The sequence below is a fragment of the Limulus polyphemus genome, unplaced genomic scaffold, assembly GCF_000517525.1.
Source record: "Limulus polyphemus unplaced genomic scaffold, Limulus_polyphemus-2.1.2 Scaffold2633, whole genome shotgun sequence".
NCBI lineage: Eukaryota > Metazoa > Arthropoda > Merostomata > Xiphosura > Limulidae > Limulus > Limulus polyphemus.
Window position 1 is genome coordinate 9,520 of NW_013668243.1, and position 15,556 is coordinate 25,075.

Here is a 15,556-nt window from a genome sequence, read left to right on the forward strand (position 1 = left end):
ATCGATTAGCCATGTGTTGGAAATTTGTAAAAACTTGACGTTACTGATATATATATATATATCTTTTTTTTCGTCTGTTATATATATATATATAAATAACAGACGATAAAAAACGACACGCTAAACAGCATTACAGAAATATCGATTAGCCATGTGTTGGAAATTTGTAAAAACTTGACGTTACTGATATATATATATATCTTTTTTTTCGTCTGTTATATATATATATATAAATAACAGACGATAAAAAACGACACGCTAAACAGCATTACAGAAATATCGTTTAGACTGCTTTCAAACTAAGCGAAAATTTTGTCAGTAACAAAAAAGAAATGGTATCATCGATATTATTTTAATACAATAACGCACAATCATTAGACATCTGGGGGAATAGTGACACTCCCCTCATTGTAACACAATAACTTAAAACCATTGGACATCAGGAGGTAATAACACAAAACACAACCACTCCTTTCCCCCTCATTATAACACAGTAATATCTGGCAATAATAACATAACATACATTCCCTCTTTCTAATACAGTAATAAACATCCATTGTATGTCTGATAACAGTGACACAAAATACAACCACTCCCCTCCCCTCATTATAACACAGTAATATCTGGTAATAATAACATAACATACATTCCCTCTTTCTAATACAGTAATAAACAACCATTGTATGTCTGGTAACAGTGACACAAAATACAACCACTCCCCTCCCCTCATTATAACACAGTAATATCTGGTAATAATAACATAACATACATTCCCTCTTTCTAATACAGTAATAAACAACCATTGTATGTCTGGTAACACTGACACAAAATACAACCACTCCCCTCCCCTCCTTATAACACAGTAATATCTGGTAACAGTAACACAAAATACAACCATATGACCTCTTTCTAACATAGTAATAAACGATCACTGTATAACTGGTAATAGTGACACATAACCATTCATCCTCATTCTAACACATTAATGTGCAAATACTGGAAATATGGGGAAGTTAACAAAACTCAGCCTCTCGCTCTGATTGTGACTCTGCAACACACAATCACTGAAGATAGTCTCACACACGCCTCTGGCACACCATGAAATCTAAGGTAGTTACCTAGAATCACTGGATACGTGGAAAGATGACACCTAACATTAATTAATAAAGCTCGATCAACCGTCCTCATTTAGGCTTAACTACATCTAAAGTTAGTGGTAAATAACACATGCACGAGAGTAGCAAATAAGGATGCTAATTATATTCACAATTATTCCTGACCATTTTAAGAAGGTGAAAGAAATCCAATTTTCAACCACTTTAAATTACTAAGATACACTGCAATAATTAATTTTAGTATTATAAATGCAAAACAAACAGACACTTTCGTTTGTTTGTTTTAGAGTAAAGCCACATTGGGCTAGGCACTGTGTCCATCGCGGGAACCGAACCCCGGATTTTAGCATCGTAAATCCGCAGACTTACCGCTGTCCTACCGGCGCACTTAGTAGCAAGCAAAGAAACATAAATGCAAACTATAAATTGACTCATTATATTAAAAACACCCTAAAATGTGGTGCTGCAAAGTATTTTTGAAGGCTATAAATTTTTATTTGCTTATATTACAATTTCAATATTTCTGCGATTGTCTGAAACTGATCTTATAGTTTGCGAAAGAATTACCATCAGCATAGAACTTGCCACATTCAGAGCATTAAATTCAGAAAATCGTGAAAATCGAGATGAAAAAAAACAAATAAAAAACCATAGTGTTTCGGATGAATGATTTAGGGCCAATTACAAAAGTTATTGTATTGTTAAAGTTGACTGTGACTCATATGGGACACCCGCAAAGTTCTTTCCTGTATAAAATGCAATGTATTGATTAGTTCATGTTATTATAATTTGGAACGAAGATATACATATCAGGTTTCGCCTTCACATCTATTACAGTTTAAAGAAGGCAAGTCAGAGAAAATGAGAGAAGCGGAAGCTTTGAAAGAAAGTCCCATAAACTACACTATAAATGTACGCCGAAAACAATCTAAGAGACTAGAAACACATTATTAAAGGACTGATCTATTTGTACTGTGCCAACCACGGGTACGGGTATTAAAACCCGGTGTTTTGCATTATAAGCTTTCAGTTTGACCACTGGTAGTGATGATGGCGTGATCAAAGGAACAGACCCAGCTATGGCTAGTTTATGTCTAATGTATAACATGTCGTCAGGGAGACTACAAAAAGTCTCTACTTTGGCTTTGGGTATAATACTTTTGGACTAAGTATACTTCCGCAGGTTCCCCGAAAGTGTTCTGTTTCAAGAGTAAATAAAACTAAAATTAAGAGTAATAAATATTTTTATTTCTTGCTTTAATATGTCATGCTGTGTTGTAGGCTACAGAGTGCATAATTATTCTCATGATTTATGGTGTGCGCACGATTAACTGACACGACAGTACAAATTGCAACGTTAAGAGTCCCTTATGTGACGCATTACTGTACTGGTTAAAACAAGTGATCCCTCCAGGCAGCCTTCGAGGAAATAATTTAGAAAACAACGGTCATATTTTCGGACTCGGTTTTTAACCGTAACGTACTGTCTTGTTTTTATACCGTTCTGGGGCTCACGAATTAACATCATATTGAGTACTATTTTCTCTGTTATAACATCCAGAGTAAAGAAGCTGACCAATGAAATCGGGTCACTTATTTTGTTTGTAAAATACATATGGGTTCCAAGCACTAATTATTGGGATGAAAATATTAACAGTGTTTTGTTTTCCTTTTTGTTTTTGTGATTCATATGTTATAAAGGACCATGTTTTTTTGTTTGTTTGAAGTTAAGCACAAAGCTACCCAATGGGCTTTCATTGCTCTGCCCACCACAGGTATCGAAACCCGGTTGTAAGTCCGCAGACATGCCGCTGTACCACTGTAGCCATTAAAGTTCTCAACTCACAAAGAATCTGGTGCATAAGAAAAATGTCTTTAAAAAGCTAATGTCTTAAGATTATTTATGTTAATCCAAAGTTATCTAAGTCTCAAGAAATGACTTATAGAGATTGGACTTGTTTTCACGGAGAGAAATTCTAAATGGAGTTATTAAATTTTGCACAAAAAATAAAATAAAAGTTGAATTCTTTTGCGATATTTAAGTTTTTATTCTAACACAAGGCCAACAAAGAAACTAATGAAAGAATGTGATTGCGATAACAATTCCTTTTAACAATTCGACGGTAAAGACCATTAAAATCAAAGCATTTTAACTTTAGAGTAATATCGGGCATTCTTCATGGGAATATTTATCGGTTGAAGGGTGAAAAAATTCAGTTTTGTTTGAAAGTGTTTTATGAAACTGGAATTTTCAACGTAATCGGTACCCTACAGTTCACGTACAACCATCCAGAATTTTGAGTTATTAATGGTAAGAAAGGCGGGCAACAGTCTTCACAGAAGTTTCTTTCGGTTTTTGGAGAGCCAAAATGAATGATCTATCTGTACCAATATTAAACTTGTGGATCAGTTTCTGCATGACCTATCTGTGCCGTTATTAAACTTACGGATCAGTTTCTGAATGACCTATCTGTATCATTATTAAACTTATGGATCAGTTTCTGAATGATCTAGCTGTACCATTACTAAAACTGTGAATCAGTTTCTGAATGATCTAGCTATACCATTACTAAAGTTGTGGATCAGTTTCTGAATGACCTATCTGTATCATTATTAAACTTATGGATCCGTTTCTGAATGATCTAGCTGTACCATTACTAAAGTTGTGGATCAGTTTCTGAATGATCTATGTGTGCCATTGTTAGTCTGAATTATTAGTACCATTATTATTGAAGTGAGTCACGAGTTTAATGATGGTACATCTAGATCATTCAGGAAATGGGTCACAAAAAATCTTTGGACATCAGCAGAAGACAAGTTCCACAAATGTTATGACAATATCCTGATGAAGCCAACAGATAAATGTGGTATGACTGTTCTATGTAAACGTGAGCAGCATGTTGAGAAAACATATGTATTTAACAGACATAGAAAGAGGATACGTCTCCAATATTAAAGATCACTTTCATCTAAAAAATTAGAACCAATTTACCCTAATAAATTTCCCTGCTCCTCCTGATTAGATAATCCAACATTCTAGAACCTCCTCTTTTATTTTATTTTTAAAATCATGCCCCAAATAATCCACTAGTTTTACATTTTAAAAGTATTTTATAAGACTGACTGAGTAGGAATAATAGATGATCTATTTGATTCTCATGGCTTTCTACCCTGTGTGTACCAGCAGCAACCCTCAGTCATCATAGTCTTCGATAACACCTCCCCACCAAAAAAAAAAAAGTTTTGCCTTACGATGCTTTAAAAGCGCTTTTTTGTCAACAACCCCCTGCTCTTTTTATGTTCTCTGCTAGATAAATAACCCCCTGCCCTTTTCATGTCCTTTGCTAGGTAGTGATAAGAAATGATCGAATCATTGACGGCAAAGCGGACAGTTAAATCGTAGAACGAGAAACAAAACAGTAAACTACGGTTTGGAAATATTACAGATGAAGGAAAGGAGATGTCGTAGTACACCTTTCTGTTTGTTTGTACACAATATTAAGCAAAGTTGCACAAATAGTCTGCACATAAAAGTTCGTGATTTCGACCTTTTGGATTAGAAAAATGACAGATAGTCAACAACAACCACTGAAAGTTCTTCGGCTACTCTTGCTTGATCAAATACTTGGGTTTGAATTGCTCTCTTACAGCGTATCCAAAGTGAGGATCGGGTTTTTCGGCAACAGGTCTCGAACTTTGAAGTCTTGTATTCACAGCCCAGACTCTAACCACTAGGCCACACCTAATACGACAGATGATCAATACTTTATAAAGATGCCCAACAAAGCCATGTCAAAAAGATTACCCCAAAATATCTTACATCATTGCCGAGTTTGATGGGTTCTTATACAAAATGATTAATTGGTTGTTGTGGAGCGCAAATCTACACAATGAGCTATCTGTACTCTGCTCATCACGGGTATCGAAACACGATTTTTAGCATCGTAAGCCTGCAGAATTGTCGTTGAGCCACTGAGGGGCCAACTAATGAAAGATAAGAACACAAAAAGTCCTATCTGGCACTATTGCCTTTCAGCAGCGACAGCAATACTCTATAGTATCTAAAGAAGGTTCGGGATATAACTGACACCCCAAACGTTTCAATGTAGCTCATTGAATCTATTTTTTTTTTTTGAACTAACGATCCACATTAAAATGAGAAACAGTCGATAAAACAAATCACTAGTGGTAGTTAAACTGGCGTATATATATATACAATACGATTCTTATAATACAATAACACAGGCCTGTGATTGTTTTTATTGTCTTGAAATTTTTATATGTTATACAGTAATTCCTGTACGCTGAATCTGAAAATGATATCCATTTTTTTCCATCACGTACAAATTTTTCACAAAACGTTATATGTACTTTTACATAAGTTTGTTTGTTTGTTTTGAATTTCGCGCAAAGCTACACGAGGGCTATCTGCGCTAGCCGTCCCTAATTTAGCAGTGTAAGACTAGAGGGAAGGCAGCTAGTCATCACCACCCACCGCCAACTCTTGGGCTACTCTTTTACCAACGAATAGTGGGATTGACCGTCACCTTATTACGCCCCCACGGCTGAAAGGGCGAGCATGTTTGGTGTGACGGGATTCGAACCCGCGACCCTCAGATTGCGAGTCGAACGCCCTAACCACCTGGCCATGCCGGGCCTTTTTACATAAGTGAATCATTGTCATTGAAACCGGGTCACATTTTGTTATACTTAAGGTGTTGACAACCACTGGCTATAGGTTTCTTTAGACCAATCGCGACGTGAGAGTCTTATCGATCGTTCTAGAGCCCTAACATAACAAACATAATAATAAAAAATTTCATTGTAGTAAACAAAATAATAGCTTGATCTAAGTAAGCATTTTTTTTCTTCACGATTTGTAAAAAAATATTTGCGTGATAGAAAAAAATGAATATTATTTTCGAAATCTCCGTAGCTGAACTGTGGAAAATCTGTTATTAAAACCAAAACAACTTTTATGAAGTTTAAATTCGTAGGCCTGTGCAAGCAGGAGCTAAAGGAGACTTGTTCAAATCTTAACAACAATAGTTGGATGTCAACTGCCTTATGCGGTTAGCAGAATTTAATGGGAAGAGTTTTGATAAAGAAGAAGACTAAAGTGAAGACATTTCAGAAGTTCTCCTTTCTTAATAAAATTCTGCTATCTGTGGAAAGCAATTGGTGGCGTCCATTTTCATCTTTGTTTTCATCACGGTTTTACTGTCTAAATCACCCATTAAATAATTATTTAATATTATTTATTTCGACCAGTTGCTAATCGTCGAGAACTCTGATATTTAGGTTGTGTTTACGTTTAAATAGTTCCTAGCTCGTTGTTGGAAAGGTTTCTAAAAGTTTCTTTCACTGTAGTAAAGCCTGGTGATTAGGGCGCTAGACTCGCGATCTGTAGGTCGCAGGTTCGAATCCCGTCACCAAACAAGCTCACCCTTTTAACCGTTGGAACTTAGTAATGTGACGGTCAATCACACTTTTCGTTGGTAAAAGAGCAGCTCCAGAGTTGGTGGTGGATGATGTTGACTAGCTGCCTTCCCTCTGATCTATCATTTCCAAATTAGGGACAGCTAGTGAAGATAGCCCTCGAGTAGCTTTGCGCAAAATTCAACGAACAAACACTATCGTAAATATTATTAGTTAGTTTGTTTGTTTTGAAGTTAAGCACACAGCTACACAAAGGACTATCTGTGCTCTGCCCACCACGGATATCGAAACCCGGTTTCTAGCGTTGTATGTCCGCAGCATTTTGACTAGTAGAGCATTTTGGCTAGTAGAACGTGGCCAAATTCGACAAAAAATATAAAGTTGAGGTATTTCAAGCCACGATCTAAAACTAAGGACTATCGAATCCATATTGGAAATGTTGTTCACAATACCTTTTGAATAACATTTCCAATATTTGCACCTTAAGGTCATACATTTTTAACCAATTGAATAACCGTAGACTGGAAAGAAGTACGTAGAGCTGACCAAAAGAAACAACACTGTCTCACCTAAGTGTAACCCCGACTGACAGACATTCGTTTTCCCAAGTTACATTACTGATAAGATTAAACTGTAACATGCACTTCTAATATGGTTCCTATTATATTGAGTGTTAATGGGAAAATTGCTTAAAGCTTAATGTTTTAATTTCATTCCATGTCGATTATTATTTGAATTAAGGTATTAATAATTAAAAATTTAAAAATGAGGAATGCGTTGTTTATTCTAATATCCAAAAGAGTTAAGAAAGTTAAGGTAAAAAATGTTTAAAAAAGAAAGACATGTAACTTAATTAAATATTAAATTTGACGAGAAGGATTTTTTTCTTTTAAACCATTTTGTTGAAATTACTCTTGTGTCTCGTGAGCAAATACGTTAAAATTTGCACTACAGATTTTTAAAGCTGTTAAGAACAGTTTATACGTAATTATTTTATATTTATGGTATAGGTATTTGAGATGGAAATGTAATTGAATAATGAGTGAGATATCGAAGTCTCACAAAAAGAAGGGTTAAACTTAAGCACAGGAAATAATTTTGATAAGGGGATATCTGGACTAAGCAAGTTAAACTTACAACTGTATTTTGTCTAGTGTAAAGACGGCATTATTTTATGATTTACAGTTTACCGAGAACTTTTATTTTGGTCCAATAAGCCTATTCATCTAATGGGAATGTTGAATAAAAACACTGTGAACCTTAAATAAGAGAAGATGAATTAGAAAGTATCAATTTATTTCAGCTACTATTATTAGTTTTAAACTGAAGACGAACCAAGGAATTAGAAATACTAGATAAACAATCATTATAAAGTTCAACACTTCGACCAAACGACCTCAGTCGGATTTTAATGAAGGACGCTTGGTTGAAATGTTGATAGCATATTTCTCTTTTAATTAAAACCATTTTAACCAATTCATTGTATTTTTTGGATCTCATAACCGTGTATCTCCATCTGCTTTTGTCCGAGATATTCACGTAACAGAACTAATGGACTGTTAGAATAGTGTCTCAGTCCTGGACTGATAGAACGACGTTTGAGTCCTGGACTGATAGAATGACGTTTGAGCCCTGGACAGATTGAACAATGTCTAAGTCTTGGACTGGTAGAACAATGTTTGAGTCCTGGACTGATAGAACAATGCCTAAGTCCTGAACTGATAGAACAATGCCTGAGTTCTGGACTGATAGACATTGTTTGAGTTCTTGGCTAGTAGAACAATGTCTGAGCCCTTAACTGATAGAACAATGTCTGAGTTCTGGACTGATAGAATTATATCATTAATAACCTCTGATCTAACGTAAATTAACAATACATAATATGGAAATGCACAGGTAATATACGTTGAGCAGTCACAAATAACGGGTAACGTGTAACTAAACGGCCAGTTTATCATTATAACAGTATATCATTGTAGAAAATACAAAAAAGCAGTTGTATAATATATTAATATTTAGTAATAGTTTTACACATGGCAGTACATCTTGTTTTTCTGTTATCATAAATTTATCAGGGTATGAGTGTGAAATATTGCTCCAAATGTCCTGTATTACTGCTGACAATTCAACCAAATTATTTTGTTGCCGTTTGATCTTTTCAGTTTTCATATAAGTCCATAGAGCCTTAATGGTATTTATATCGGGATTTTGTGCAGGCAAATCCATGGTTTTGAACATTACATCGATATATATATATATATATATATATATCTTTTCATGTACCGTTTAACCACATTTGTCGGTAGAAGAAGAATACCTACCCAACAGATCTTGTTCCTTACAGAATAACAAGATGAATAAGAATTAGATAGTACCTGTCAGCAGTTAGGGTGCCATCAGTTTTGTGTAGATGTATAACACCAATAGTTGATATGCAACATACACTTGTATTAGTTCCCCATGTAACGTCTATCTGTTTTACGTTGGCCACTATACTTTCCTCTCACCTATAGAACAAACTATAATTGATTGTTACCAAGCGATTGGAATTTGGATTCGTTTGTAAAAAGCACCCTCCCCAGCTTTGTTCATCCCACTGTATGAAGTCTGATAGTCATTTCGTTCTAATGCTCATCTTATTGTTTTGGAGATAACAGTAAAACTTGTAATTGGAGTTTATTCATCGGCAAGATCTCTAGTGTAGTTTATCAAGTATAAAACATATCCTTGGTAATTTAATATCACTTGTTATGAACTTGGGCTTTCTATCTCGACCATTTCTATTATCAACAAGACAAATTCCACGTAACCTCTTCAGAGTTTGCATACAGTTCCTACTGAAAAGCTTTCAACTGCAAAGTTTTACTTTCTACATGTTTCTTGCGTGACATTTCTATCCTGGGACCCACAACTACATTCACCACAGTACTGTTGAGAATAGTGTTACGCCTCTGTGTTCGTTTGTTAATTTCCTGGTATAAATTCTTTCCGAGAAACTTCAGAGATACAAGTCCTTTCTTAAATAAAACTAGTTTATTCTTTCTCAATTCAACTTTGCAATACACTTAATTTCCACAGTCACTTTAAACACACGCTATAATTTACAATGATTCACGCACTTGCTTACGGTCACTACCGCGCTTGACTCAATTGTCCGTCTTTATCTCTGCCTGTCTGCAATTCAATTCCGATTGTTGCCATCACTTCTTACCGGTCTTATATATACAAAAAGCGTACATCTCGTTTCTTCGTGAATCTTCTAGAATATCATGACGTGTTATCAGCGTCACGTGACTACAGCTGTCGTAACAATTTGAATTTGCATATAAGCTACGTGATATTAGTTGGATACAGAAACTAGCATAACTAGCAGATATATTTTCATGCGTGAATGAGCTAACTTTATCTTTTCAAGGTCTTATTATAAATGTTTTGACTATTCAAGATAAAACTGAATCAATACTTTCAAAACTCAGATTTTGGTCCGACTACATCTGTAAATGTAATACTAAAAAAAAGTGCTTGAGTTATAGGGTTCTCTTTCGTTTAATAATACTGAATATTTACCTTCTCCACATGGTTTTTTAATCACCAACAACGTTAGCCTGGAAAAAAGACGTTAAAGAGTATAATTCAGCATCTATGAAATATCTTAGACACTGTGCCAGCAAAGAACAAATACTACCCATAAAGTCGGTCAGATACGTTTTTCAACTTTACAATAAAATGTAATCCTGTTGCTTCAACTGTGTAAACCTTATTCTAACCCATTCACAGTAAGCCTTATTTTAACTACTTCACAGTAAGCCTTATTTTACCTAATTCACAGTAAGCCTTATTTTACCTAATTCTCAATAAGTCTTATTTTAACTAATTCACAATAAGCTTTATTTTACCTAATTCACAATAAGCCTTATCTTAACTAATTCACAACAAGCCTAGCTTTAACTAATTCACAATAAGCCTTATTTTAACTAATTCACAGTAAGTCTTATTCTAACTGCTTCACAATTAGTCTTATTTTAACTAATTCACAGTAAGTTTAATTTATCTAATTAACAGTAAGCCTTATTTTACCTAATTCACAATAAGCCACATTTTAACTAATTCACAGTAAGCCTTACTTTAGCTAATTCACAATAAGCCTAATTTTAAATAATTCACAGTAAACCATATTTTATCTAATTTATAAAATAATTCTGATGTGTAATTGCAAGAAAATAAGTTTAACTGGAATTAACTGCGGTGGAGGAGTGATTCGCTTTGAAAGAGGAGAAAATTAAGGACTATGACTCAATAAAAGTTTGTTAGAATATTAACATAAAACAAGCCGACAGAGAGCTCTTAAGATTTGCAGTTAGGGCAAGCCTCGTGGTTGTAACAGCGGAGGTTGATTTTAATGGACTTGAATAAAGTTTGTTATTAACACAAGTAGTTTGACAAAATTTACCACTCATGATTCCTTAGCAAGTAGTGCCCATGGGATAAGTATAGAAACAAGATAAGTAAACCTCTTTTATATGTTAATCACAGCGTTTACGTTAATTTCAACTTTAAGATGTTTATTCCATTTTCCTTTGGCCAGATATAATGGTGTTTGGTAGTTAAGCCTTGTATGGTTATTATCCTGAGATATTACTTTCTGACACTTGACATGAGTAAATAGATAGTATATCAAAATGAGACCTGAGATATATGGCCACGGTGTCCTAATAGATATTTAAGGTTACTACATTTCGTTCACAAAACAATTAACATCCTCGGTAAAAGATAACATTAGTAAAGGAATATCTTCCTTTGTGATTCTGTGTTGACTTTCTTTTACAATATCATATTTCTCTAAATGATTTGACAAAGCTTCTTTTATCACATTCTCTAGAATTTTCCTATAATTTCTAGGCTGACTCTTATTACATCGTTTAGAAATAGCAGAAACATCACCAGCTATCCGATTCTCACGTACATGTTGCCCACTGTATGTTGATCTACTGAAAATCAGAGTCTAGTAGGCCTCACTCACATTAATCAGTTTCAGGTTTTGTTTTTTGATGGAATATATTAAGTCATTTTATTATGTGTGCATGCAGACACGTGCACACGAAATATATCCAAGGCTACAAGATAATTTTATAATTAAATATGGGATGTATTCTCGTGCACCAAAGAACGTCTTTGTAATCATCTCTTTGATGAGGATTGACACGTAACGGCAACACAACGTCGACAAAACCTACAAAATATGAATATCTTATACTATTAAACATTCATGGCAGTTCGTGACTAGAAACTGGATAAAGCTCTTAGGAACAGATCTATTCGTATGCCGAGATTAAACATTATTATTTAACTGGTTGAAAGTATGAGGGAAAAGGAAAATAACCGAATACTGAACTAAAAATTAATAGTTGATTTTATTAAAATATTATTACCAACACTAACTCTCACCAGATTTTTACAACATACATTTCTTCAGTATTTCTTCTTGAAGATGTAACTCTCGTGACTGAAAGCTCAGCATGTCAAACGGTATATTTATTTTTTTTATCTTTGTGCAGTTTGTTCGAATTTCAGTCAGCGGTGGCCAAGTAGTTAGCGTCTGGGGCTGGAGATCGAAAGGTCTGGAGATTGATACGTAATGTTGCTGAACACGCTCCGCACCTTAGCTGTATTGTAAAACAAGAAACAGTCAATCCCATTATTCGGCTTAAAGAACCATACAAAGCTGTTGTGGCGGTTGACATTTCTGTCTGTCTACTCTTTCGCTATGCTATTATTTGTATTACGAGTAATGTAGATTATGGTTGCCATTACATTCAAAACAACAACAAAGAAGGAAACAAGGAGCAAAAACAAACAAACAAACAACAAATATAACACTATGTCTGGTCTGTAATTGGTACCCCCCCCCCTCAGCGGTACAGCGGAAAGTCTGCGGACTTATAACTCTAGAAATATGATTTCGATTCCCGTGGTGGCACAGATAACCCATTGTGTAGCTTTGTGTTTAAATAAAAACAAACTGTAATTGGTTTTCAACGCACCGTAAAAAGTTTACGTTGTTACAGACTGATATCATATCCTCCTTCGAGGCTAGTCGAGTTTTAGTTACAGTAAACAACTTAACCAATAAGTAGTAAAAACAGTTAATCTATTGAATTCGTTTCGAAAAAAAAAAGGCATTTGCTAGTTAATGTCTGATTTCAGTATTGATTAAAATCATTAAGAAATGCCGTATTGACGATAACCCTGTTAAATACATATTGCTAACTTTTCGATAATCTTTAAGTATCGATTGGTTGCTTTGTAAAGTTAATATTTTTTTATTCTTTTTTACACTTGCCCTCTATTGGCACAACGGTGTGTCTGCGGACTTACAACGCTAGAAATCGCGTTTTGATACCCGTGGTGGGCAGAGCACACATAACCCATTGCGTAGGCTTGAGCTTAATTACGAACAAATTCTGACACTTACGTATTACGACTTTATTCGATAGATCTAGTCCGAGGGTTTGAAATTATAGCCTCCATTTTCTGTGTTAATGTTATATTATACTTATTACTATTGTTATTTTGCAAAACGAGAAGAAATGTGTTAGGCTTTGTGTACAAGTTTTTCAACGTGGTAGAATAATTGGATAAGTATTTGTAGGCTTAACAAAAATGCATTATAATGGGATTTATCTGCAGAAGTTCCCAGGTGGGAGAACGTAAATTTACGAACTTACAACCCTAAAATTCGGGGTTCGATTCGCCGCGGTGGACACAACTGATATCCTAATGTGACTTTGATCTAGAACAAACAAACAAATTATTTGCAGATATTTTTTCTCCATACCGTACATTTATTATTTTAGAGTCTTGAAAGAAACGTGCAAACAGATCTACATACTACTGCAAAGTATATGCATTTATATATAATACAATATATATTGTTTAGGACACTAATATTTTATGACAGAAAACGTTCTACCTTCATTTAATTCTCGAGACACCCCTATATTTATCACAGTTTTCTTACACGCCCACTCATATGTTAAGTCTAAAATTCCTTCATTTTTCAAATTTAACGAGTTTATTTTTAATTTTTCTCTCTCGTTAATAATGAGATGTTCTCATCCTTGGCCACTCTGGTGGCAGTAACAATAAATTACAAAAATAATAGAGATTCTTGTGAGCTACAGTTTTCAAGTGTTTTTAGTTACAAAAACAAATTATACTGACTTAGTTAGCAATAAGAGAATAGCTCTGGCACTTTTTAATAAGCCATATATTTCATACTTTCCAGATAAGTAAACGTAGTGCAAGCAACAGATGGAGTGAAATTTCTTTCTTTTACAACAAAACTACATAATGGGGTATCTGTGTTCTATTCATGTTGCACATGCGTAAACTTACTGCTGACCCATTGGGAAATGTGCAGCTAAATATAAATCTAATGAAAATCATCTTAGGTGTGAAAAAAAAGGTGCAGTCAAAAAAGGGTTGAACATGCGACATAATGGAATGAAATCAAAATTGGCGGACAAACTGGTAGCTACACTTATAGCATTGATAAGAATGTTACAGCAAATATTCATTCATTAGTTAACCAGGCTGCGTATTTTGTTTTACCCACCACCATGCCCCAAGTTAAGTCGCACGTTACATCCTTTTTTGGTCGCACATTTGTTTCACACCAAAGGTGTTTTTGATTAGATATCATGACTTCTTTGTCAATACGCACCAGCAAACCATAACAAGTAAGAAAGTGACACCAACATTAGCTTTAAGATCGCAACCCTGTTATTCGGAACAGGCCTATACTTTACAGAACTAACCAGATTCTTTATAATATATGATGGTGGTTTTTTTCTCTCTAAACCAGTGTTAACAAGAGCAATCAGAGAGATTACATACCTTCGCCTCGCCGCTTTTTTTCGAGATTGCATGCGTTTATATTTGATAACGTCAAATTTCACCTTCGAAAACTCAGAAAATCCTTTTCAGATCCAGAATGATTAACGATCCGGATCATTTTTTTATAGTGTGATGAGAAGTCTCAACCTTAATCTCCCCGTGAAATTTGGTACAAATCCGATTACACTTTGCAGAATTATTAACCCAAAGCCGCGAAAATGCCCTATCTCCCCATTATAAAAAATGCTTTAAAGTAATTCAGAATCCGGATCCAGATTTTGACCCGGACCAAATTTGGGGAGAACTGTACCATACTGACTTTCTATCATGTGTAAAATTTTTGTATCCATCTGTCGATCAGTTGTTGAGATACGCACGCGAAAACACAGACAGACAGACAGACATACACATACAGACGACCCGAGGTGGCGAGGGTAGTAAAGTATTTCATAGTAACGCCATGGAAACTAGATTAACAGTTTTTTGTCATCACCCGCATGCACTCGGTAGAGCTGTATTAACCATCATTATTTACGCTAAATGCTTAAGCTAATAACACGTGACGCTAAACGCTCTTCAATTAGAATAAAATTTCATAAAATTTCGCAAATTTGTACTAAAATTTGGCATTGAATAATGAATAATAAACGTCCACCTGTATGATTCTTTTGAAAACTTCAGTTAGGAAATGCTAATCTAGTTTGCTTGGCCTAACCAGTACTTGTGTATTTGTACGTGCTTTCACCTTATAATTTTGCTGCTCTAAATAAGCTGTCTTTATTCAGTATGTCAAAAACTTAAAAACTGTCCACCATTACTCTCAGGTGAAGCTGTAGTAAAATTTTCAGACGGAAAGCTCCTTTGACTTTTTACGTAAGCGTGGGCAAATATTTTGGTCAAAACTGAGTAGTTTTTAATAAATAAATAGGGAAAAAAATTTACATTTAACGGAAAGTAGGGATCGTTGGTTATTCATACAACTGCTATAAGAATTAGCCAAAACAAAATAAATGCTGCAATAAAAAGTACACAAACAAGTAAAGTGATACTAGTTGGATAGATTTTAAAACAATTTTAAAATCTAAAATCTATCCAACTAGTATCAC